The sequence below is a fragment of the Oncorhynchus tshawytscha genome, linkage group LG31 (genome assembly GCF_018296145.1).
Source record: "Oncorhynchus tshawytscha isolate Ot180627B linkage group LG31, Otsh_v2.0, whole genome shotgun sequence".
NCBI classification, from domain to species: Eukaryota; Metazoa; Chordata; class Actinopteri; order Salmoniformes; family Salmonidae; genus Oncorhynchus; species Oncorhynchus tshawytscha.
The window spans coordinates 29,417,336-29,444,555 of record NC_056459.1 but is presented as its reverse complement, the minus strand read 5'-3'; the positions used below and the strand labels follow the sequence as shown (position 1 = coordinate 29,444,555).

The window sequence follows — 27,220 nt, the reverse complement described above, 5'->3', positions numbered from 1 at the left end:
CACACTGTTGCTAAGGACCCCAGGGCGAGATGTCGCACTTGAAGTCTCTCTTTGGAGGCAGCCATTACAGCACTCTTTATCTGGCGCTGTGTGTGTGTGTGTGTGAGTGAGAGAGGACACCAGTGCTATTATTGGCTGGATGGGGGAAGTCTTGGCTCCTGGGCACATGGGAAAAGTGCTCTTGGCAGACAGAGCCGTGGCATTCCATTATGTCGTCCTCTATAAGCTCATGCGCACACACACATACACACACACATACACATACACATACACATCCACATACACATGCACATACACACACACACACACACACACACTACCCTGCAAGTGTTGAGTTGCAGAATTGCTGAGGGAGGGACAGACCCGGCAGAGAGACATGAGTTTTTAAAGGGGACACCAGGGGCCTATGCTAGTGGACACCAGGGGTCTATGCTATTAGACACCAGGGGCCTATGCTATTAGACACCAGGGGTCTATGCTAGTGGACACCAGGGGCCTATGCTATTAGACACCAGGGGACTATGCTAGTGGACACCAGGGGTCTATGCTATTAGACACCAGGGGTCTATGCTAGTGGACACCAGGTGTCTATGCTATTAGACAGCAGGGGTCTATGCTAGTGGACACCAGAAGGCTATGCTAGTGGACACCAGGGGTCTATGCTATTAGACACCAGGAGTCTATGCTAGTGGTTACCAGGGGTCTATGCTAGTGGACACCAGGGGTCTATGCTAGTGGACACCAGGGGCCTATGCTAGTGGACACCAGGAGTCTATGCTATTAGACACCAGGAGTCTATGCTATTAGACACCAGGAGTCTATGCTATTAGACACCAGGGGTCTATGCTAGTGGACACCAGGGGTCTATGCTAGTGGACACCAGGGGCCTATGCTATTAGACACCAGGAGTCTATGCTATTAGACACCAGGAGTCTATGCTAGTGGTTACCAGGGGTCTATGCTAGTGGACACCAGGGGTCTATGCTAGTGGACACCAGGGGCCTATGCTAGTGGACACCAGGAGTCTATGCTATTAGACACCAGGGGTCTATGCTAGTGGACACCACGGGTCTATGCTAGTGGACACCAGGAGTCTATGCTATTAGACACCAGGAGTCTATGCTATTAGACACCAGGGGTCTATGCTAGTGGACACCAGGGGTCTATGCTAGTGGACACCAGGGGTCTATGCTAGTGGACACCACGGGTCTATGCTAGTGGACACCACGGGTCTATGCTAGTGGTCACCAGGGGTCTATGCTAGTGGACACCACGGGTCTATGCTAGTGGACACCAGGAGTCTATGCTAGTGGACACCAGGGGCCTATGCTATTAGACACCAGGAGTCTATGCTATTAGACACCAGGGGTCTATGCTAGTGGACACCAGGGGTCTATGCTAGTGGACACCACGGGTCTATGCTAGTGGACACCAGGAGTCTATGCTATTAGACACCAGGAGTCTATGCTATTAGACACCAGGGGTCTATGCTAGTGGACACCAGGGGTCTATGCTAGATAGCACAGCCACAAAGTCAAAAATGGGATATATCGTAAAAATTCATGAAGACAAAAATGAATAGGCATAATGTGCACTGTGTGGTTAAGGTTAGGTTTAAGGTTAATGATTTTGTGGCTGTGGTAACTAGTGACGACCCAGCGGAGGGAGAGCTCTGACCATCCCTCAGCTAACGCCTTGAACAGACTGACAGTCATCACATCAATGCTGCATAATAAATTATGTAATTCCAAAAATGTTACTGGATATGTGAGCAACAACAGTTCAACTTTCACCTTTTGCTACTATTTCTGTCACGTCTACGAGTACAATTTGATGCATACGTTGGATTTATCCAACGTACGCATCACCCAGAACGCACTGCAACTGCCCCTGCAACGCAATGCTGCAAGGCAAACGCAGCGTTCCATTGGAAATGAATGTACATCCTGGTGAACCAAAACGCAATGACGCTTTTGGTCTGATCGAGGCGTTAGACTGACGAATCAACGCACAAATTCATGTTGTTACTCCTATGACCAGAGAAAGTTATGAAAAATATTATTAAAAAAGACACAACCCTGTAATAATAACAATGCAAGCTTATCCATACACTTTGCTACTCGTTGAAAGAAGATGTAGTGATGGTTGGTAGAAGCACATTTCATGTGTTGAATAAAAAGTGTCGACAGTGATGAATAAAAACTTCAACATGAACTCACACATAAAAACTGCAGCTCTTTGCTGAATTCCTTGACAGTCTCTCTCTTTAGTCGTGGTTTTAGATGTTGTGAAATCACAGTAGTATCAACTTACTTTGCTTTGTGCTCGAGGAAGCTTCAGAGAGCAGACACGATGATCTGAACAATCTGATTGGCTAGCGGTAGGCCCATAGGTAGGCGGAGTTTGTGCTTTCAGACACATGCAAGGTTAAACATGGGAACACTTCACCTATCAGGCATGCAGGGCAGCTGAAACAAGTGCACCTACTGCCAACAGCCGAGACAGAAAAATTAGGAGTGCAAGGCTTTATCGTTGTTGTTTTTTTATAGGAATGTTTCGCGATCGACTGTTTGGGGAACACTTATATAAGGTAATGAACGAGCAGATCTAAAAAAATAAAATAAAATAAAAATACATATTTCAGGATTACAATTTCATCAGAGTGCTTCAGGCATCTGGGCAGGGAGAATGACTTTCAGATGAATTACCAACCCTGTGAATCAAGCCATGATGGACTACGTAGGTCTAGTTTAAGCCGGATAATATTGAGAGCTGATTCTGAATTAAAAGACACTCAGGAACCATTAGGTTCTCACCGACACTGACTGAAATCCAGTTTAACCAGGCTAGCATAGAGAGAGTTGTATCCCATTGATAAAGAAAGACACTCAGCTAGCTTCAGAGTCAGTGGGCTGCTATCTGTTACCATTAGGTTCTCACTGACAGACTAACACACATTAGCTTTACATTAATCATACATAGAACGTAGCCATACATTAAAGCTCAGAACCGCGATAGTAGCGCCACTGGAGCATTTGCTATTGTTTTTGATTTGAGAAAATTAGCATCCTGCATCGGTAGTACATAATCTGCTGTTTTTTGCAGGGTGTTCTATCACGGGTGCAGGGTGTTCTATCATGGGTGCAGGGTGCAGGGTGTTCTATCACGGGTGCAGGGTGTTCTATCACGGGTGCAGGGTGTTTTATCATGGGTGCAGGGTGTTTTATCATGGGTGCAGGGTGCAGGGTGTTCTATCATGGGTGCAGGGTGTTCTATCACGGGTGCAGGGTGTTTTATCATGGGTGCAGGGTGTTCTATCACGGGTGCAGGGTGTTCTATCACGGGTGCAGGGTGTTTTATCATGGGTGCAGGGTGTTCTATCACGGGTGCAGGGTGTTTTATCATGGGTGCAGGGTGTTTTATCACGGGTGCAGGGTGTTTTATCATGGGTGCAGGGTGTTCTATCATGGGTGCAGGGTGTTCTATCATGGGTGCAGGGTGTTCTATCATGGGTGCAGGGTGTTCTATCACGGGTGCAGGGTGTTTTATCATGGGTGCAGGGTGTTTTATCACGGGTGCAGGGTGCAGGGTGTTTTATCATGGGTGCAGGGTGTTTTATCACGGGTGCAGGGTGTTTTATCACGGGTGCAGGGTGTTCTATCACGAGTGCAGGGTGTTTTATCACGGGTGCAGGGTGTTCTATCACGGGTGCAGGGTGTTTTATCATGGGTGCAGGGTGCAAGGTGTTCTATCACGGGTGCAGGGTGTTTTATCACGGGTACAAGGTGTTCTATCACGGTTGCAGGGTGCAGGGTGTTCTATCATGGGTGCAGGGTGTTCTATCACGGGTGCAGGGTGCAGGGTGTTTTATCACGGGTGCAGGGTGTTCTATCATGGGTGCAGGGTGCAGGGTGTTTTATCACGGGTACAAGGTGTTCTATCACGGTTGCAGGGTGCAGGGTGTTCTATCATGGGTGCAGGGTGTTTTATCACGGGTACAGGGTGTTCTATCACGGGTGCAGGGTGCAGGGTGTTTTATCACGGGTGCAGGGTGTTCTATCATGGGTGCAGGGTGCAGGGTGTTTTATCACGGGTACAGGGTGTTCTATCACGGGTACAAGGTTTTCTATCATGGGTGCAGGGTGTTCTATCACGGGTACAAGGTGTTCTATCACGGGTACAAGGTGTTCTATCACGGGTACAGGGTGTTCTATCACGGGTGCAGGGTGCAGGGTGTTCTATCATGGGTGCAGGGTGCAGGGTGTTTTATCACGGGTACAGGGTGTTCTATCACGGGTGCAGGGTGTTCTATCATGGGTACAAGGTGTTCTATCATGGGTGCAGGGTGCAGGCTGTTCTATCACGGGGCAGGGTGTTTTATCACGGGTGCAGGGGCAGGGTGTTTTATCATGGGTGCAGGGTGTTTTATCATGGGTGCAGGGTGTTTTATCACGGGTGCAGGGTGTTTTATCACGGGTGCAGGGTGTTTTATCACGGGTGCAGGGTGTTTTATCACGGGTGCAGGGTGTTCTATCACGGGTGCAGGGTGTTTTATCACGGGTACAGGGTGTTCTATCACGGGTGCAGGGTGCAGGGTGTTTTATCATGGGTGCAGGGTGTTTTATCACGGGTGCAGGGTGTTCTATCATGGGTGCAGGGTGCAGGGTGTTTTATCACGGGTACAGGGTGTTCTATCATGGGTACAAGGTGTTCTATCATGGGTGCAGGGTGTTCTATCACGGGTACAAGGTGTTCTATCACGGGTACAAGGTGTTCTATCACGGGTACAGGGTGTTCTATCATGGGTGCAGGGTGCAGGGTGTTCTATCATGGGTGTAGGGTGCAGGGTGTTTTATCACGGGTACAAGGTGTTCTATCATGGGTGCAGGGTGCAGGGTGTTTTATCACGGGTACAGGGTGTTCTATCACGGGTACAAGGTTTTCTATCATGGGTGCAGGGTGTTCTATCACGGGTACAAGGTGTTCTATCACGGGTACAAGGTGTTCTATCACAGGTACAGGGTGTTCTATCATGGGTGCAGGGTGCAGGGTGTTCTATCATGGGTGCAGGGTGTTCTATCACGGGTACAGGGTGTTCTATCACAGGTGCAGGGTGTTCTATCATGGGTACAAGGTGTTCTATCATGGGTGCAGGGTGCAGGGTGTTTTATCACGGGTGCTGGGTGTTTTATCACGGGTACAGGGTGTTCTATCACAGGTGCAGGGTGTTCTATCATGGGTGCAGGGTGTTCTATCATGGGTGCAGGGTGTTCTATCACGGGTGCAGGGTGTTCTATCATGGGTGCAGGGTGTTCTATCACGGGTGCAGGGTGTTCTATCACGGGTGCAGGGTGTTCTATCACGGGTGCAGGGTGTTCTATCACGGGTGCAGGGTGTTTTATCACGGGTACAGGGTGTTCTATCACGGGTACAGGGTGTTCTATCACGGGTACAAGGTGTTCTATCATGGGTGCAGGGTGTTCTATCATGGGTGCAGGGTGTTCTATCATGGGTGCAGGGTGTTTTAGCATGGGTGCAGGGTGTTCTATCACGGGTGCAGGGTGTTCTATCACGGGTGCAGGGTGTTCTATCACGGGTGCAGGGTGTTCTATCATGGGTGCAGGGTGTTCTATCATGGGTGCAGGGTGCAAGGTGTTCTATCACGGGTACAGGGTGTTCTATCACGGGTACAGGGTGTTTTATCACGGGTGCAGGGTGTTCTATCACGGGTACAGGGTGTTCTAAGATGTGTGCAGGGTGTTCTATCACGGGTGCAGGGTGTTCTATCACGGGTACAGGGTGTTTTATCACGGGTGCAGGGTGTTCTATCACGGGTACAGGGTGTTTTATCACGGGTACAGGGTGTTTTATCACGGGTGCAGGGTGTTCTATCACGGGTACAGGGTGTTCTAAGATGTGTGCAGGGTGTTCTATCACGGGTGCAGGGTGTTCTATCACGGGTACAGGGTGTTTTATCACGGGTGCAGGGTGTTCTATCACGGGTGCAGGGTGTTCTAAGATGTGTGCAGGGTGTTCTAAGGCACATGCAGGGTGTTCTAAGATGTGTGCAGGGTGTTCTAAGGCACATGCAGGGTGTTCTAAGATGTGTGCAGGGTGTTCTAAGGCACATGCAGGGTGTTCTAAGATGTGTGCAGGGTGTTCTAAGGCACATGCAGGGTGTTCTAAGATGTGTGCAGGGTGTTCTAAGGCACATGCAGGGTGTTCTAAGATGTGTGCAGGGTGTTATAAGATGTGTGCAGGGTGTTCTAAGATGTGTGCAGGGTGTTCTAAGATGTGTGCAGGGTGTTCTAAGATGTGTGCAGGGTGTTCTAAGATGTGTGCAGGGTGTTCTAAGGCACGTGCAGGGTGTTCTAAGATGTGTGCAGGGTGTTCTAAGGCACATGCAGGGTGTTCTAAGATGTGTGCAGGGTGTTCTAAGATGTGTGCAGGGTGTTCTAAGATGTGTGCAGGGTGTTCTAAGGCACATGCAGGGTGTTCTAAGATGTGTGCAGGGTGTTCTAAGGCACATGCAGGGTGTTCTAAGATGTGTGCAGGGTGTTCTAAGGCACATGCAGGGTGTTCTAAGGCACATGCAGGGTGTTCTAAGATGTGTGCAGGGTGTTCTAAGGCACATGCAGGGTGTTCTAAGATGTGTGCAGGGTGTTCTAAGGCACATGCAGGGTGTTCTAAGATGTGTGCAGGGTGTTATAAGATGTGTGCAGGGTGTTCTAAGATGTGTGCAGGGTGTTCTAAGATGTGTGCAGGGTGTTCTAAGATGTGTGCAGGGTGTTCTAAGATGTGTGCAGGGTGTTCTAAGATGTGTGCAGGGTGTTCTAAGGCACGTGCAGGGTGTTCTAAGATGTGTGCAGGGTGTTCTAAGGCACATGCAGGGTGTTCTAAGATGTGTGCAGGGTGTTCTAAGATGTGTGCAGGGTGTTCTAAGATGTGTGCAGGGTGTTCTAAGATGTGTGCAGGGTGTTCTAAGGCACATGCAGGGTGTTCTAAGATGTGTGCAGGGTGTTCTAAGGCACATGCAGGGTGTTCTACGATGTGTGCAGGGTGTTCTAAGATGTGTGCAGGGTGTTCTAAGATGTGTGCAGGGTGTTCTAAGGCACATGCAGGGTGTTCTAAGATGTGTGCAGGGTGTTCTAAGATGTGTGCAGGGTGTTCTAAGATGTGTGCAGGGTGTTCTAAGGCACATGCAGGGTGTTCTAAGATGTGTGCAGGGTGTTCTAAGGCACATGCAGGGTGTTCTAAGGCACATGCAGGGTGTTCTAAGATGTGTGCAGGGTGTTCTAAGATGTGTGCAGGGTGTTCTAAGATGTGTGCAGGGTGTTCTAAGATGTGTGCAGGGTGTTCTAAGATGTGTGCAGGGTGTTCTAAGATGTGTGCAGGGTATTCTATACTTTTGGTCATGTAGTGTGTTTTAGAGATACGGAGCAACAACACTCCCACGACAGATGTCAATTTCACGACACACAGATGCAGGTAGAATGTTCATTGTATGATAGGGGAGGGGATGAGGAGGGATTTAGGGGGTCCTACCGCATTCAACAGAATCCCTCCAGTCCCTCCTGTGTGTCAGCACGGGATGCAGCCCATGAAGGGGTCCTCCAATCAGAACACAGCACTGCTTCCTCTCAGGGCCCCAGCACTACCTGAGGAGAGAGAGACAGGTAAACATTAGCTGAGGAGAGAGAGACAGGTAAACACTAGCTGAGGAGAGAGACAGGTAAACACTAGCTGATGAGAGAGAGACGGGTAAACACTAGCTGAGGAGAGAGAGACGGGTAAACACTAGCTGAGGAGAGAGAGACAGGTAAACACTAGCTGAGGAGAGAGACAGGTAAACACTAGCTGATGAGAGAGAGACGGGTAAACACTAGCTGAGGAGAGAGAGACGGGTAAACACTAGCTGAGGAGAGAGAGACAGATAAACATTAGCTGAGGAGAGAGAGAGACAGGTCAGTCAGCTCAGCCAGGTCAGACAGGTCAAACAGGTAGACAGGTCAGATAGGTAGACAGGTCAGACAGGTCAGATAGGTAGACAGGTCAGACAGGTAGACAGGTCAGACAGGTCAGATAGGTAGACAGATCAGACAGGTAGACAGGTCAGATAGGTAGACAGGTCAGATAGGTAGACAGGTCAGATAGGTCAGACAGGTAGACAGGTCAGACAGGTCACACAGGTCAGACAGGTCACACAGGTCAGACAGGTCACACAGGTCAGATAGGTAGACCGGTCAGACAGGTCAGATAGGTAGACAGGTCAGACTAAGGTCACAAGCTGTGATAAGAGTGTGATGTTAACATGGTTTCATCAAACTCAGTCCAAATAAAAACTAACACACACACACACACACACACACACACAGTAATGTAGAGAACAGAACACACAATGTGGGACTAATTAGGGACATTGTATTGACGTGAGGGACAGACATGCAGGCAGACAGATAGCTAGTCTCCTGCCTGTTGTGTTGATGTGAGAGACAGACAGACAGACAGACAGACAGACAGACAGACAGACAGACAGACAGACAGACAGACAGACAGACAGACAGACAGACAGACAGACAGACAGACAGACAGACAGACAGACAGACAGACAGACAGACAGACAGACAGACAGACAGACAGACAGACAGACAGACAGACAGACAGACAGACAGACAGACAGACAGACAGACAGACAGACAGACAGACAGACACAGCTAGTCGCCTGCTTGATGTGTTGTTGTCTGAGCTCTGTCTGTATACTGGGGCTAAAGCATTATAGTACATCCTCCCTAGACATCCTGCTTCCCTGACAATGACTCAGGAACAGACAGAGAGGGAGAGGTGGGGAGGGAGAGGGAGAGGTGGGGAGGGAGGGAGGGAGATTGAATTGAGAGACAAAGAAAGAAAGAAAGAAAGAAAGAAAGAGAAAGAAAGAAAGAAAGAGAGAGAGAGAGACAGAGAGAAAGGGAGAGAGAGAGAAGAGAGAGAGAGAGAGAGAGAAAGAGAGAGAGAGAGAGAGAGAGAGAGAGAGAAGAGAGAGAGAGAGAGAGAGAGAGAGAGAGAGAAAGAGAGAGAGAGAGAAAGAGAGAGAGAGAGAGAGAGAGAGAGAAAGAGAGAGAGAGAGAGAGATAGCGAGAGAGCCAGAGAGAAAGAAAGATAGCGAGAGAGCCAGAGAGAAAGAAAGAGAGAGAGAGAAAGAGAGAGAGAGAGAGAGAGAGAGAGAGAGAGAAAGAGACTTTGACTTTTGGTCTTTCTTTATTGAAACATTCTCAATTCATTTAAAACTCCCCCCCCACTCCTAAAATAAAAAATAAAAATATAAAAACCCTCTCCTACAACCGTATATCCAAAACATCTTCCCCAGCAATACAGACAGCCCCCCCAACACACCATATCTCCTCAAACATCTCCACACATTTGATCATTTTATAGAACTCAAACTCAACCCTAAGGCGCGCAGAGACCATCCCATTAAACAGTAGTAAAGGGTCTGTTATCCCCCCACCTTTGACCCTGTTCCTCCTTGTTAGCCAAATAGCTAACTTTGCCTGAGCAAACAGAAAATTCAACAAAACACATTTTTCTTTCTCCTTACTCGAATACCTGTATCCCATTATAAAACATCCCAACAGCAAAAACCACCCCCAACCTGTCACACAGACATTCCAACAGAGACATTAATGGCATTAACCTGGTGCACACAGAAAACACATGAATTACAGTTTCTTTCATTTGACAGACAGGACACCCCTGCCCAATTCCCGGATCAACCCGTGCCAACCAGCTGTTAGTGGCCAGGGCTCCATGAAGAACCCTCCACTGGAGGTCCCCTGACCTCTTTGGTACTGGGGGTTTGTAGAGCGCCCTCCATCTAAAACCCACCATACTCTCCGCCCCACATACCCCCTGCCACTGATGAGCCTTCACTCCTGTTAGGCTTCTAATGCTCCTAAACTTAACGCAGAGGTTGTAGAGGGCTTTACCTCCCACCCCCTCAAACTCCCCCAGGCTCGGAGTGTTAAAATCTAACAAGTCCTCCAGACCCCCTTGCCAGTCTCCAGTCTCTGCCGTCACCTGCAGTGGCGGGAACATTGGTGGCCCCTCTCCCTTTGGCCTCTCAAACACCCCCCTTACCGGCTCAGACAGTGCCTCCTGGACCTCCTCCAGGAATCTCTCCAGCAGCCTAAGAGACGTTATTCCTGTTTGTTGCGCCAGGACCTCCGGGGTTTTCCACCCCTCCTCTCCCAGCAGTCTCAGGTCACCCAGCCTTTGTAAACCCCCTGCCATCAGTTGCCTCTGCAGGGTGGCCGACTGAACCGATCTCAAAGGGATGGCTGGGTTGTGGAAGATAGGCTCCTCCCACACCCACTGCCCAGGCTCCACACCCCCTTCTCGTGTGGGCCTTAGCAGCTGCCAGGCCCTCAGCACCGCAGAGGAAAACTCTGAGAGACCTGTTGTACTCAGCCTCTCCAGCTTCATGAGGAACAGCTGCCGGTCCAACCCTAATCCGCCAGCTCTCCTCAGCAGCGCGCATGCTGGTTTCCTCCAGCCAACATCAGTGTGGTACAGCAGTCTCTGCACCGCCTTTAGTCGGAAAGCAGCCATCCTGCTCTCCAGTTCCACCAGGCCCTGTCCTCCTTCGTGGACGGTCATGTACAAAACTGCTGCCTTCAGCCAGTGATGTCCCGACCAAAAGAAGTCCACCAGCTTGCGTTGCAGGTCTGCAAGCAGACCCGGGGGGGTTGAGGACAGCCAGTTTATGCCACAAGGAAGATGCCACCAGGTTGTTGATTATCAGCACCCTCCCTCTATATGACACTTGGGACAGGAGCCACCTCCACCTGGCCAGTCTTGACACCACTGCCTGTGACAGCCCCTCCCAGTTCTTGCTGACCCACCTCTCCGAGCCCAGGTACACACCCCCAACACTTTAAGCCCTTCACAACCCCACTGCAAACCCCTGGAAGCAGAGGAGGAGCCCTATCCCCCATGCCCCACATAACAGAGCTTTGCTCTTTCCCCAGTTTACCTTAGCTGATGAAGCTCCCTCGTACACCTTCAGACTGGTCTCTAGTTCCTGCATATCTTGCCCATCCCTGACCATCACAGAAACATCATCTGCATATGCTGAGACTGCTATTCCTGTCACCACATCCATGCCTGTCCAGCACACTCCCCGCAGTCTCCTGCGTAGCAGTCCTAAAAAAGGCTCAATGGCTAGTGTGTACAGCTGCCCAGATAGAGGGCATCCTTGTCTAATGCCCCGTCTCACCCAGACTGGCCTACTGAGCCCCTCTCCCACCTTAACCATACATGACGCCCCAGCATACAACAGCTTCACACAGGTCACAAAACTCTTCCCAAACCCAAACACAGACATCACATTAAACAGATACTCATGATCCACTCTATCAAAAGCCTTCTCTTGATCTAAAGAGACCAGTCCAAAGTTCACATTAGAACCTCTCGACAAGTCCAACATGTCCCTAATCAAGAACAAGTTGTCCGTGATTGAGCGTCCCGGTACACAATATGTCTGGTCCTTGTGTATTATAGAGTCCAGATGGGACTTCAGTCTGTTAGAGAGGACCTTGGCAAAAATCTTGTAGTCCGCACAGAGTAATGCCACAGGCCTCCAGTTCTTAAGCTCACACAAGTCCCCTTTTTTGGGCAGGAGAGTCAGAGCCGCCCGACGGCAGCTCATCGGCAACTCTCCTACCCCGACGCATTCACGCAACACGCAAAAGAAATCCTGTCCAATTGTTCCCCAGAATTTTTGTAAAATTCCACTGGAAGTCCATCGACCCCGGGTGCACGACCGGGGACATCTGGGTTACTGCCTCTGCCAGTTCATGTGACAACAGAGGAATGTCCATTTCATCCCTCTGTGCCCGAGAGAGCTTAGGGAGTCCTGCGAACAAGACCTGAGCACACATAGGATCACACATTTCTGCCCTATACAATTCAGTATAAAACTCCACAGTCCGCTCCCGCATCTCCCCCACCACAGAGGTCACCCGCCCATCAGACAGCCGTAGACAATGCATACCCTTGGCTTCACTGCTCTGTCTTTCCAAACCAAAGAAGAAGGAGCTGGGAGCATCCATCTCCTTGAGCATGGAGAACCTAGCTCTTACAAGTGCTCCCTTTGCTTTAACCTGGAAAAAACTGCCCAGGTCCCTACGTAATTCGGCTAAGTTAGCCTGGAGGCCTACATTGCCTTGCCCCACCATCTCTACCTCCATCTCACTAATACACCGCTCTAGTTCCCCCAATACTCTCCTAGCCTCTGAGGATGAGAGAGCTGTGTACTGTTGACAGAAAAGCCGAATTTGCACTTTCCCCACATCCCACCATTGACTCAGAGACTCATACTCCTCTCTTCGCTGCCCCCATCTTTCCCAAAAAGTCTGGAAACCTGAGCAAAAAGTGGCATCTTGTAAGAGCTTTACATTGAACTTCCAATAAGATGCCTGCCGGGGCCCTGGTGAAATAGACAGCCGAGCCATGGTTATGTGGTGATCCGAAAACCCCACTGGGAGAATGGTAGCACCCAGCAGCCTATTGCTCTGATTCCTGGACATGTAAAAACGATCAAGTCGAGCTGCACTCACCCTAGCCCCAAAAACCTTCACCCACGTATACTGTCTTGTGTTTGGATGTTTAGTTCTCCAAACATCCACTAGGTCAAACTGATTAAAGATATCCCTTAACACTCCCACTGACACTGAATGAGGCTCTTCCCCATTTCTGTCTTTTGTAAAATCCATTGTACAGTTCCAGTTACCTCCGATCACCAGCGTCTCCTCAGGCGCTACTTGTGAGAGTTCCTGTCTAAGACTTCCAAATAGAACCCCTCTTTCTCTCGCTGTGTTAGGCGCATACACATTTATAAAGACAAAACACATGTTGTTAATTTCTGCTTTAACAACAAGCAACCTACCCCTACACACCTCCTTTGAGGAGCAAGTTTTTACAGCCAGACCCGGTGCAAAAAGGACTGCCACCCCTGCACTAAGATTTGTCCCATGGCTCAACACACTTGCCCCTTTCCACCAGAGCCCCCAATCAACTTCATTCACCACATCACTATGCGTCTCCTGCAGAAACAACACCTGTACTTTTTTTTGTTTTACATATTCACCCAACACACTCCTCTTTCCCGCATCTCTGGCGCCATTTATATTGAGCGAGCCTACCTGAGAGTCTCCATAAGAAGTGGGAGAAAAGCCAGCAGAGAAATAGACTAATAGCAAAGCTCAAAAAGCCCCAGTGTCAGTAAGAAATTAAACATTTAAACAGTGTCTGAAGGTAAACCTTTACGCACTGTTGTGACCCACTTCCTCAACCTAAACCGTTTCCTGGGTCAGAGGACACCATGCCCCTCATTTGTCATAGCATGTTGTACTGATCTTACAAACTTTCTAGGATCAGGAAAAAAAGCCTCAAGATTAACTTTTTTCCCCTTAGTCTCATTCAGGAACCTTGTCAGTTCTCTCAACGTGTACTTAGACCCCTCTGGTTGACTGGCTGTCAGCTCCGGGCCAATTGAAGAGGATTCTGAAAAAAAAAAAAAAAAGAGGATTCTGAAAGAAAGAAAGAAAGAAAGAAAGAAAGAGAGAGCCAGAGAGAAAGAGAGAGAGAGAGAGAGAGAGAGAGAGAGAAAGAGACCTGGGCCCTGACAGTAAACCTCAGTAAGACCAAAATAATGGTGTTCCAAAAAAGGTCCAGTCACCAGGACCACAAATACAAATTCCATCTAGACACTGTTGCCCTAGAGCACACAAAAAACTATACATACCTTGGCCTAAACATCAGCGCCACAGGTAACTTCCACAAAGCTGTGAACGATCTGAGAGACAAGGCAAGAAGGGCATTCTATGCCATCAAAAGGAACATAAATTTCAACATACCAATTAGGATTTGGCTAAAAATACTTGAATCAGTCATAGAGCCCATTGCCCTTTATGGTTGTGAGGTCTGGGGTCCGCTCACCAACCAAGACTTCACAAAATGGGACAAACACCAAATTGAGACTCTGCACGCAGAATTCTGCAAAAATATCCTCCGTGTACAACGTAGAACACCATAATAATGCATGCAGAGCAGAATTAGGCCGATACCCACTAATTATCAAAATCCAGAAAAGAGCTGTTAAATTCTACAACCACCTAAATGGAAGTGATTCCCAAACCTTCCATAACAAAGCACTCACCTACAGAGAGATGAACCTGGCTAAGGGTATGCTAAGCAAGCTGGTCCTGGGGCTCTGTTCACAAACACACCCTACAGAGTCCCAGGACAGCAGCACAATTAGACCCAACCAAATCATGAGAAAACGAAAAGATCATTACTTGACACATTGGAAAGAATTAACAAAAAAGCTGAGCAAACTAGAATGCTATTTGTCCCTAAACAGAGAGTACACAGTGGCAGAATACCTGACCACTGTGACTGACCCAAAATTAAGGAAAGCTTTGACTATGTACAGACTCAGTGAGCATAGCCTTGCTATTGAGAAAGGCCGCCGTAGGCAGACATGGCTCTCAAGAGAAGACAGGCTATGTGCTCACTGCCCACAAAATGAGGTGGAAACTGAGCTGCACTTCCTAACCTCCTGCCCAATGTATGACCATATTAGAGAGACATATTTCCCTCAGATTACACAGATCCACAAAGAATTCGAAAACAAATCCAATTTTGAAAAACTCCCATATCTACTAGGTGAAATTCCACAGTGTGCCATCAAAGCAGCAAGATTTGTGACCTGTTGCCATGAGAAAAGGGCAACCAGTGAAGAACACGCACCATTGTAAATACAACCCATATCTATGCTTATTTATTTTATCTTGTGTCCTTTACCATTTGTACATTGTTAAAACACTGTATATATATATATATAATATGACATTTGTAATGTCTTTATTGTTTTGAAACTTCTGTATGTGTGATGTCTACTGTTAATTTTTATTGTTTATTTCACTTTATATATTATCTACCTCACTTGCTTTGGCAATGTTAACACATGTTTCCCATGCCAATAAAGCCCATTGAATTGAGAGAGAGAGAGAGAGAGAGAGAGAGAGAGAGAGAGAGAGAGAGAGAGAGAGAGAGAGAGAGAGAGAGAAAGAGAAAGAGAGACAGAGAGAGAGAGAGAGAGAGAGAGAGAGAGAGAGAGAGAGAGAGAGAGAGAGAGAGAGAGAAAGAGAGAGAGAGAGAGAGAGAGAGAGAGAGAGAGAGAGAGAGAGAGAGAGAGAGAGAGAGAGAGAGAGAGAGAGAGAGAGAGAGAGAGAGAGAGAGAAAGAAAGAAAGAAAGAAAGAAAGAAAGAAAGAAAGAAAGAAAGAAAGAGAGAAAGAAAGAAAGAAAGAAAGAAAGAAAGAGAAAGAAAGAAAGAAAGAAAGAAAGAAAGAAAGAAAGAAAGAAAGAAAGAAAGAAAGAAAGAAAGAAAGAAAGAAAGAAAGAAAGAAAGAAAGAAAGAGAGAAAGAAAGAAAGAAAGAAAGAGAGAAAGAAAGAAAGAAAGAAAGAAAGAAAGAAAGAAAGAAAGAAAGAAAGAAAGAAAGAAAGAAAGAAAGAGAGAAAGAAAGAAAGAAAGAAAGAGAGAAAGAATTTGAAAGAAAGTTGAAAGAAAGAAAGAAAGAAAAAAAGAAAGAAAGAAAGAAAGAAAGAAAGAAAGAAAGAAAGTTGACTGCTGTGTCCTGTTTTGTCCTTCTCCTGTACTGGTATTTTCAAGAAAGGAAAGAGAGAGAGTCAGTTAGCCAGTCAGTCTTATGGTACTAAGACAGGTGGGTAGATCAATAATACCAGAACATGGCAGTGTGTTTGTAAATGATAGTGATACTTCTCAGGTAGTGGACGTGATTCTGAGGGTGGCTGTGTATGAATGAAGACTCAACATCTGCACAGCGATAGACCTTGACTGAGTATTGGATGATTACGCTGACTGAGTATTGGATGATTACGCTGACTGAGTGTTGGATGATTACGCTGACTGAGTATTGGATGATTACGCTGACTGAGTATTGGATGATTACGCTGACTGAGTATTGGATGATTACGCTGACTGAGTATTGGATGATTACGCTGACTGAGTATTGGATTGATTACGCTGACTGAGTATTGGATTGATTACGCTGACTGAATTTTTAATGATTTCTGCTGACATTTACAGATCACAGATAATCCTTCTGTTTCTGACATGAAGAAACCACAATGTTGTCTTCACAGCCAGCTTGGTACGCCTCCCCTCTGTGACCATCTGTCTCTCCTTTTCTCTCGTCTCTTTTCACTCTCTTTCTCGCTCCTCTTCTCTCTCTCGCTCCTCTTCTCTCTCTCACTCACACACTGTTGTAATACACATGATTGGTTCGTTTGCAGGTTGGTGTCTGGTAATCCTCAGCCACTGTGTGAGAGCTCTCTCTCTCCCTCTCTTTCTCTGTCTCTCTCTCTCCCTCTCTTTCTCTCTTTTCACAAATCCTTCAAGCCCACTCTCTCCCAATCAGTCTCAGTGGGCAGTGCTTAGGAGAGGCACAGTGTGTGTGTGTGGCCTGCGTGGGTGGGTGGGCTGGACTCTGTCCCTGGTGTAACATAAGCCCAATGCTTTCTACTCCCATAGAAACATATTGATTCTTTCTCTCCATCTGTGAAGCCAGACATAAATTCTTTCTCTATTATCATAGTTGGAAGCTCATAACCTGTGGGAGTGAGGGTGGGAGAGAGAGAGAGGAGAGAGAGAGAGAGAGAGAGAGAGAGAGAGAGAGGGAGGGAGGTAGGCTGTAGAGAGAGAAAGAGGGAGGGGAGCTGTAGAGAGAGAGAGGGAAGGAAGGAGAGAGAGAGAGAGAGAGGGAGAGGGAGAGAGAGGGAGGGGTTACAGTATGGAATGCAGATCTCATACAGATACTGTACAGGATAGCACACTGTCTCTATGCCAGTCGGTGTCAGAGGAAGGCCCTAGCACCCTGTCTCTATGCCAGGTGGTGTCAGAGGAAGGCCCTAGCACCCTGTCTCTATGCCAGTCTGTGTCAGAGGAAGGCCCTAGCACCCTGTCTCTATGCCAGGCGGTGTCAGAGGAAGGCTCTAGCACCCTGTCTCTATGCCAGGTGGTGTCAGAGGAAGGCCCTAGCACCCTGTCTCTATGCCAGTCTGTGTCAGAGGAAGGCCCTAGCACCCTGTCTCTATGCCAGGCGGTGTCAGAGGAAGGCTCTAGCACCCTGTCTCTATGCCAGGTGGTGTCAGAGGAAGGCCCTAGCACCCTGTCTCTATGCCAGGCGGTGTCAGAGGAAGGCCCTACAATTGTCAAAGATTTCAGCCACCCAAGTCATAGACTGTTCTCTCTGCTACCGCACAGCAAGCAATACTGATGCACCAAGTCTGGATCCAACAGGACCCTGAACAGCTTCTACCCACAAGCCATAAGACTGATAAATAGTTAAATAGTTAACCAAATACCTACCTGGACTATCTGCACTGACCCTTATTGCACTAAGTTCTCTCTCATCACAGACACTGCTGCTGATGTTTATTATGTCCCGTTATTCATAGTTATATGTAAATATCTACGTCAATTACCTCGTACCCCTGCACATCCACTCTGTCTTTTCTATTATTTCTCTATTGTCTTTCTCCCTGCATTGTTGAGAACGGACCGAAAGGAAGCATTTCCCCGTTAGCCTGTTGTTTACCAAACATGTGACAGATACAATGTGATTTGATTGACTGGACCTCCCCCTTCTATTCAGTGCTGCAGGCTGTCTGATCCACTCTGCTTTGCAATTCAATCAGCCACTCAGGCCCGCCAATGCAGAGGTGTAACACGACGGAAGCTAATTGGCCAACTCTGATTAGAATACTGGAGATGATACGTTTATGTGTGTGTGTGTGTGTTTATGTGTGTGTTCGCATGTGTGTAGACCAAATGTGGACAGGGAAGACCTGTTAATTTCTCCCATAGAGATAAAGATTTTTACTTGCTATCCATTCACATACATTATCACAGTTGCCAACCATCCATACATATGTATAACAAACACACACTGTGATTACATGAACTGTGTAACCTAGACAGTGGACTGTGTAACCTAGACAGTGGTAATGGTCTGTGTAACCTAGACAGTGGTAATGGTCTGTGTAACCTAGATAGGGGTAATGGACTGTGTAACCTAGACAGGGGTAATGGGCTGTGTAACCTAGACAGTGGACTGTGTAACCTAGACAGTGGTAATGGTCTGTGTAACCTAGACAGTGGTAATGGTCTGTGTAACCTAGATAGGGGTAATGGACTGTGTAACCTAGACAGGGGTAATGGTCTGTGTAACCTAGACAGTGGACTGTGTAACCTAGACAGGGGTAATGGTCTGTGTAACCTAGACAGTGGTCTGTGTAACCTAGATAGGGGTAATGGACTGTGTAACCTAGACAGGGGTAATGGTCTGTGTAACCTAGACAGGGGTAATGGTCTGTGTAACCTAGACAGTGGTAATGGTCTGTGTAACCTAGATAGGGGTAATGGACTGTGTAACCTAGACAGGGGTAATGGTCTGTGTAACCTAGACAGGGGTAATGGTCTGTGTAACCTAGACAGTGGACTGTGTAACCTAGACAGGGGTAATGGTCTGTGTAACCTAGACAGTGGTCTGTGTAACCTAGATAGGGGTAATGGACTGTGTAACCTAGACAGTGGACTGTGTAACCTAGACAGTGGTAATGGTCTGTGTAACCTAGACAGGGGTAATGGTCTGTGTAACCTAGACAGGGGTAATGGTCTGTGTAACCTAGACAGGGGTAATGGTCTGTGTAACCTAGACAGGGGTAATGGTCTGTGTAACCTAGACAGGGGTAATGGTCTGTGTAACCTAGACAGTGGACTGTGTAACCTAGACAGGGGTAATGGTCTGTGTAACCTAGACAGGGGTAATGGTCTGTGTAACCTAGACAGGGGTAATGGTCTGTGTAACCTAGACAGGGGTAATGGTCTGTGTAACCTAGACAGGGGTAATGGTCTGTGTAACCTAGACAGGGGTAATGGTCTGTGTAACCTAGACAGGGGTAATGGTCTGTGTAACCTAGACAGGGGTAATGGTCTGTGTAACCTAGACAGGGGTATTGGTCTGTGTAACCTAGACAGGGGTAATGGACTGTGTAACCTAGACAGGGGTAATGGTCTGTGTAACCTAGACAGGGGTAATGGTCTGTGTAACCTAGACAGGGGTAATGGTCTGTGTAACCTAGACAGGGGTAATGGTCTGTGTAACCTAGACAGGGGTAATGGGCTGTGTAACCTAGACAGGGGTAATGGGCTGTGTAACCTAGACAGTGGTCTGTGAAACCTAGACAGGGGTAATGGACTGTGTAACCTAGACAGTGGTAATGGTCTGTGTAACCTAGACAGTGGTAATGGTCTGTGTAACCTAGACAGGGGTAATGGTCTGTGTAACCTAGACAGGGGTAATGGGCTGTGTAACCTAGACAGTGGTCTGTGTAACCTAGACAGGGGTAATGGACTGTGTAACCTAGACAGGGTAATGGTCTGTGTAACCTAGACAGGGGTAATGGTCTGTGTAACCTAGACAGGGGTAATGGACTGTGTAACCTAGACAGTGGACTGTGTAACCTAGACAGGGGTAATGGTCTGTGTAACCTAGACAGTGGTAATGGTCTGTGTAACCTAGACAGTGGTAATGGTCTGTGTAACCTAGACAGGGGTAATGGTCTGTGTAACCTAGACAGGGGTAATGGTCTGTGTAACCTAGACAGGGGTAATGGACTGTGTAACCTAGACAGTGGGCTGTGTAACCTAGACAGTGGACTGTGTAACCTAGACAGGGGTAATGGGCTGTGTAACCTAGATAGGGGTAATGGACTGTGTAACCTAGACAGGGGTAATGGACTGTGTAACCTAGACAGGGGTAATGGACTGTGTAACCTAGACAGTGGGCTGTGTAACCTAGACAGTGGACTGTGTAACCTAGACAGTGGAAATGATCTGTGTAACCTAGACAGTGGATTGTGTAACCTAGACAGTGGACTGTGTAACCTAGACAGTGGGCTGTGTAACCTAGACAGGGGTAATGGACTGTGTAACCTAGACAGTGGACTGTGTAACCTAGACAGTGGGCTGTGTAACCTAGACAGGGGTAATGGGCTGTGTAACCTAGACAGTGGACTGTGTAACCTAGACAGTGGACTATGTAACCTAGACAGTGGACTGTGTAACCTAGACAGTGGGCTGTGTAACCTAGACAGTGGTAATGGACTGTGTAACCTAGACAGGGGTAATGGACTGTGTAACCTAGACAGGGGTAATGGACTGTGTAACCTAGACAGTGGACTGTGTAACCTAGACAGTGGTAATGGACTGTGTAACCTAGACAGGGGTAATGGACTGTGTAACCTAGACAGGGGTAATGGGCTGTGTAACCTCAAACAGTGGACTGTGTAACCTAGACAGTGGACTGTGTAACCTAGAAAGTGGTAATGGACTGTGTAACCTAGACAGGGGTAATGGACTGTGTAACCTAGACAGTGGGCTGTGTAACCTAGACAGTGGACTGTGTAACCTAGACAGTGGTAATGGTCTGTGTAACCTAGACAGTGGATTGTGTAACCTAGACAGTGGACTGTGTAACCTAGACAGTGGGCTGTGTAACCTAGACAGGGGTAATGGACTGTGTAGCCTAGACAGTGGACTGTGTAACCTAGACAGGGGTAATGGACTGTGTAACCTAGACAGTGGACTGTGTAACCTAGACAGTGGTAATGGTCTGTGTAACCTAGACAGTGGACTGTGTAACCTAGACAGTGGGCTGTGTAACCTAGACAGGGGTAATGGGCTGTGTAACATAGACAGTGGACTGTGTAACCTAGACAGTGGACTGTGTAACCTAGACAGTGGGCTGTGTAACCTAGACAGTGGGCTGTGTAACCTAGACAGGGGTAATGGGCTGTGTAACCTAGACAGGGGTAATGGACTGTGTAACCTAGACAGGGGTAATGGGCTGTGTAACCTAGACAGGGGTAATGGGACTGTGTAACCTAGACAGTGATAATGGGCTGTGTAACCTAGACAGGGGTAATGGACTGTGTGACCTAGACAGTGGTAATGGGCTGTGTAACCTAGACAGGGGTAATGGGCTGTGTGACCTAGACAGTGGTAATGGACTGTGTAACCTAGACAGGGGTAATGGGCTGTGTAACCTAGACAGTGATAATGGGCTGTGTGACCTAGACAGTGGTAATGGGCTGTGTAACCTAGACAGTGGACTGTGTAACCTAGACAGTGGTAATGGGCTGTGTAACCTAGACAGGGGTAATGGACTTGTGTGACCTAGACAGTGGTAATGGGCTGTGTAACCTAGACAGTGGACTGTGTAACCTAGACAGTGGTAATGGGCTATGTAACCTAGACAGGGGTAATGGGCTGTGTGACCTAGACAGGAGTAATGGGCTGTGTAACCTAGACAGTGGTAATGGGCTGTGTAACCTAGACAGTGGACTGTGTAACCTAGACAGGGGTAATGGACTGTGTAACCTAGACAGGGGTAATGGTCTGTGTAACCTAGACAGTGGACTGTGTAACCTAGACAGGGGTAATGGGCTGTGTAACCTAGACAGGGGTAATGGACTGTGTAACATAGACAGGGGTAATGGACTGTGTAACCTAGACAGGGGTAATGGACTGTGTAACCTAGACAGGGGTAATGGGCTGTGTAACCTAGACAGGGGTAATGGGCTGTGTAACCTAGACAGCGGTAATGGGCTGTGTAACCTAGACAGTGGGCTGTGTAACCTAGACAGTGGTAATGGACTGTGTAACCTAGACAGGGGTAATGGACTGTGTAACCTAGACAGGGGTAATGGACTGTGTAACCTAGACAGTGGCCTGTGTAACCTAGACAGTGGTAATGGACTGTGTAACCTAGACAGGGGTAATGGACTGTGTAACCTGGACAGGGGTAATGGGCTGTGTAACCTCAAACAGTGGACTGTGTAACCTAGACAGTGGACTGTGTAACCTAGACAGTGGACTGTGTAACCTAGACAGTGGTAATGGTCTGTGTAACCTAGACAGTGGATTGTGTAACCTAGACAGTGGACTGTGTAACCTAGACAGGGGTAATGGACTGTGTAACCTAGACAGTGGACTGTGTAACCTAGACAGGGATAATGGACTGTGTAACCTAGACAGTGGACTGTGTAACCTAGACAGTGGAAATGATCTGTGTAACCTAGACAGTGGATTGTGTAACCTAGACAGTGGAATGTGTAACCTAGACTGTGGGCTGTGTAACCTAGACAGTGGACTGTGTAACCTAGACAGTGGGCTGTGTAACCTAGACAGGGGAAATGGGCTGTGTAACCTAGACAGGGGTAATGGACTGTGTAACCTAGACAGTGGACTGTGTAACCTAGAAAGTGGTAATGTACTGTGTAACCTAGACAGGGGTAATGGACTGTGTAACCTAGACAGTGGTCTGTGTAACCTAGACAGTGGACTGTGTAACCTAGAAAGTGGTAATGGACTGTGTAACCTAGACAGGGGTAATGGGCTGTGTAACCTAGACAGTGGGCTGTGTAACCTAGATAGTGGTAATGGATTGTGTAACCTAGACAGGGGTAATGGACTGTGTAACCTAGACAGGGGTAATGGACTGTGTAACCTAGACAGTGGACTGTGTAACCTAGACAGTGGTAATGGACTGTGTAACCTAGACAGGGGTAATGGACTGTGTAACCTAGACAGGGGTAATGGGCTGTGTAACCTCAAACAGTGGACTGTGTAACCTAGACAGGGGTAATGGACTGTGTAACCTAGACAGTGGGTTGTGTAACCTAGACAGTGGACTGTGTAACCTAGACAGGGGTAATGGACTGTGTAACCTAGACAGGGGTAATGGACTGTGTAACCTAGACAGTGGGCTGTGTAACCTAGACAGTGGACTGTGTAACCTAGACAGGGGTAATGGACTGTGTAACCTAGACAGTGGACTGTGTAACCTAGACAGTGGGCTGTGTAACCTAGACAGGGGTAATGGGCTGTGTAACATAGACAGTGGACTGTGTAACCTAGACAGTGGACTGTGTAACCTAGACAGTGGTAATGGACTGTGTAACCTAGACAGGGGTAATGGACTGTGTAACCTGGACAGGGGTAATGGGCTGTGTAACCTCAAACAGTGGACTGTGTAACCTAGACAGTGGACTGTGTAACCTAGAAAGTGGTAATGGACTGTGTAACCTAGACAGGGGTAATGGACTGTGTAACCTAGACAGTGGGCTGTGTAACCTAGACAGTGGACTGTGTAACCTAGACAGTGGTAATGGTCTGTGTAACCTAGACAGTGGATTGTGTAACCTAGACAGTGGACTGTGTAACCTAGACAGTGGGCTGTGTAACCTAGACAGGGGTAATGGACTGTGTAACCTAGACAGTGGACTGTGTAACCTAGACAGGGATAATGGACTGTGTAACCTAGACAGTGGACTGTGTAACCTAGACAGTGGAAATGATCTGTGTAACCTAGACAGTGGATTGTGTAACCTAGACAGTGGAATGTGTAACCTAGGCAGTGGGCTGTGTAACCTAGACAGTGGACTGTGTAACCTAGACAGTGGGCAGACAGGGGTAATGGGCTGTGTAACCTAGACAGGGGTAATGGACTGTGTAACCTAGACAGTGGACTGTGGTGGTAATGTACTGTGTAACCTAGACAGGGGTAATGGACTGTGTAACCTAGACAGTGGTCTGTGTAACCTAGACAGTGGAATGTGTAACCTAGAAAGTGGTAATGGACTGTGTAACCTAGACAGGGTAATGGGCTGTGTAACCTAGACAGTGGGCTGTGTAACCTAGACAGTGGTAATGGATTGTGTAACCTAGACAGGGGTAATGGACTGTGTAACCTAGACAGGGGTAATGGACTGTGTAACCTAGACAGGGGTAATGGGCTGTGTAACCTAGACAGGGGTAATGGACTGTGTAACCTAGACAGTGATAATGGGCTGTGTAACCTAGACAGGGGTAATGGACTGTGTGACCTAGACAGTGGTAATGGGCTGTGTAACCTAGACAGGGGTAATGGGCTGTGTGACCTAGACAGTGGTAATGGACTGTGTAACCTAGACAGGGGTAATGGGCTGTGTAACCTAGACAGTGATAATGGGCTGTGTGACCTAGACAGTGGTAATGGGCTGTGTAACCTAGACAGTGGACTGTGTAACCTAGACAGTGGTAATGGGCTGTGTAACCTAGACAGGGTAATGGACTTGTGTGACCTAGACAGTGGTAATGGGCTGTGTAACCTAGACAGTGGACTGTGTAACCTAGACAGTGGTAATGGGCTATGTAACCTAGACAGGGTTAATGGGCTGTGTGACCTAGACAGGAGTAATGGGCTGTGTAACCTAGACAGTGGTAATGGGCTGTGTAACCTAGACAGTGGACTGTGTAACCTAGACAGGGGTAATGGACTGTGTAACCTAGACAGGGGTAATGGGCTGTGTAACCTAGACAGTGGACTGTGTAACCTAGACAGGGGTAATGGACTGTGTAACCTAGACAGGGGTAATGGGCTGTGTAACCTAGACAGGGGTAATGGACTGTGTAACCTAGACAGGGGTAATTGGCTGTGTAACCTAGACAGGGGTAATGGACTGTGTAACCTAGACAGGGTAATTGGCTGTGTAACCTAGACAGTGGACTGTGTAACCTAGACAGGGTAATGGGCTGTGTAACCTAGACAGGGGTAATGGGCTGTGTAACCTAGACAGGGGTAATGGACTGTGTAACCTAGACAGGGGTAATTGGCTGTGTAACCTAGACAGCGGTAATGGGCTGTGTGACCTAGACAGGGGTAATGGGCTGTGTAACCTAGACAGGGGTAATGGGCTGTGTAACCTAGACAGGGGTAATGGACTGTGTAACCTAGACAGGGTAATTGGCTGTGTAACCTAGACAGCGGTAATGGGCTGTGTGACCTAGACAGGGGTAATGGGCTGTGTAACCTAGACAGGGGTAATGGACTGTGTAACCTAGACAGGGTAATGGGCTGTGTAACCTAGACAGGGTAATTGGCTGTGTAACCTAGACAGCGGTAATTGGCTGTATAACCTAGACAGCGGTAATGGGCTGTGTAATAGAAAGCGGTAATGGGCTGTGTAACCTAGAAAGCGGTAATGGGCTGTGTAACCTAGACAGCGGTAATGGGCTGTGTAACCTAGACAGCGGTAATGGGCTGTGTAACCTAGAAAGCGGTAATGGGCTGTGTAACCTAGACAGCGGTAATGGGCTGTGTAACCTAGACAGTGGACTGTGTAACCTAGACAGTGGTAATGGGCTATGTAACCTAGACAGGGTTAATGGGCTGTGTGACCTAGACAGGAGTAATGGGCTGTGTAACCTAGACAGTGGTAATGGGCTGTGTAACCTAGACAGTGGACTGTGTAACCTAGACAGGGGTAATGGACTGTGTAACCTAGACAGGGGTAATGGGCTGTGTAACCTAGACAGTGGACTGTGTAACCTAGACAGGGGTAATGGACTGTGTAACCTAGACAGGGGTAATGGGCTGTGTAACCTAGACAGGGTAATGGACTGTGTAACCTAGACAGGGGTAATTGGCTGTGTAACCTAGACAGGGGTAATGGACTGTGTAACCTAGACAGGGGTAATTGGCTGTGTAACCTAGACAGTGGACTGTGTAACCTAGACAGGGTAATGGGCTGTGTAACCTAGACAGGGGTAATGGGCTGTGTAACCTAGACAGGGTAATGGACTGTGTAACCTAGACAGGGTAATTGGCTGTGTAACCTAGACAGCGGTAATGGGCTGTGTGACCTAGACAGGGTAATGGGCTGTGTAACCTAGACAGGGGTAATGGGCTGTGTAACCTAGACAGGGTAATGGACTGTGTAACCTAGAAAGCGGTAATGGGCTGTGTAAACTAGACAGCGGTAATGGGCTGTGTAACCTAGACAGCGGTAATGGGCTGTGTAACCTAGAAAGCGGTAATGGGCTGTGTAACCTAGACAGCGGTAATGGGCTGTGTAACCTAGACAGCGGTAATGGGCTGTGTAACCTAGACAGCGGTAATGGGCTGTGTAACCTAGACAGCGGTAATGGGCTGTGTAACCTAGACAGCGGTAATGGGCTGTGTAACCTAGACAGCGGTAATGGGCTGTGTAACCTAGACAGCGGTAATGGGCTGTGTAACCTAGACAGCGGTAATGGGCTGTGTAACCTAGACAGCGGTAATGGGCTGTGTAACCTAGACAGCGGTAATGGGCTGGTAGACAGCGGTAATGGGCTGTGTAACCTAGACAGCGGTAATGGGCTGTGTAACCTAGACAGGGGTAATGGGCTGTGTAACCTAGACAGCGGTAATGGGCTGTGTAACCTAGACAGGGGTAAGTAACCTAGGTAACCTAGACAGCGGTAATGGGCTGTGTAACCTAGACAGGGTAATTGGCTGTGTAACCTAGACAGGGGTAATGGGCTGTGTAACCTAGACAGGGTAATGGACTGTGTAACCTAGACAGCGGTAATGGGCTGTGTAACCTAGACAGCGGTAATTGGCTGTGTAACCTAGACAGCGGTAATTGGCTGTGTAACCTAGACAGCGGTAATGGGCTGTGTAACCTAGACAGGGGTAATGGACTGTGTAACCTAGACAGCGGTAATGGGCTGTGTAACCTAGACAGCGGTAATGGGCTGTGTAACCTAGACAGCGGTAATGGGCTGTGTAACCTAGACAGGGTAATGGGCTGTGTAACCTAGACAGCGGTAATGGGCTGTGTAACCTAGACAGCGGTAATGGGCTGTGTAACCTAGACAGGGGTAATGGGCTGTGTAACCTAGAAAGCGGTAATGGGCTGTGTAACCTAGACAGGGGTAATGGGCTGTGTAACCTAGAAAGCGGTAATGGGCTGTGTAACCTAGACAGGGGTAATGGGCTGTGTAACCTAGAAAGCGGTAATGGGCTGTGTAACCTAGACAGCGGTAATGGGCTGTGTAACCTAGACAGGGTAATGGACTGTGTAACCTAGACAGGGGTAATGGACTGTGTAACCTATACAGTGGTAATGGGCTGTGTAACCTAGACAGTGGTAATGGGCTGTGTAACCTAGACAGTGGTAATGGGCTGTGTAACCTAGACAGTGGTAATGGGCTGTGTAACCTAGACAGTGGTAATGGGCTGTGTAACCTAGAAAGCGGTAATGGGCAGTGT

The 27,220-nt window shown here is 48.0% G+C and overlaps 1 protein-coding gene across 1 annotated transcript in view; it reads right to left on the bottom strand.

Annotated features, from left to right (window-relative positions):
• The window catches only part of LOC112241190 (ataxin-1), a 185,160-nt gene that overhangs the window by 42,721 nt on the left and 115,219 nt on the right, over positions 1-27,220 (bottom strand). The window contains 1 exon segment of the mRNA XM_042309829.1: positions 7,546-7,658. The gene's annotated coding sequence lies outside the window, so the exon portion shown is untranslated.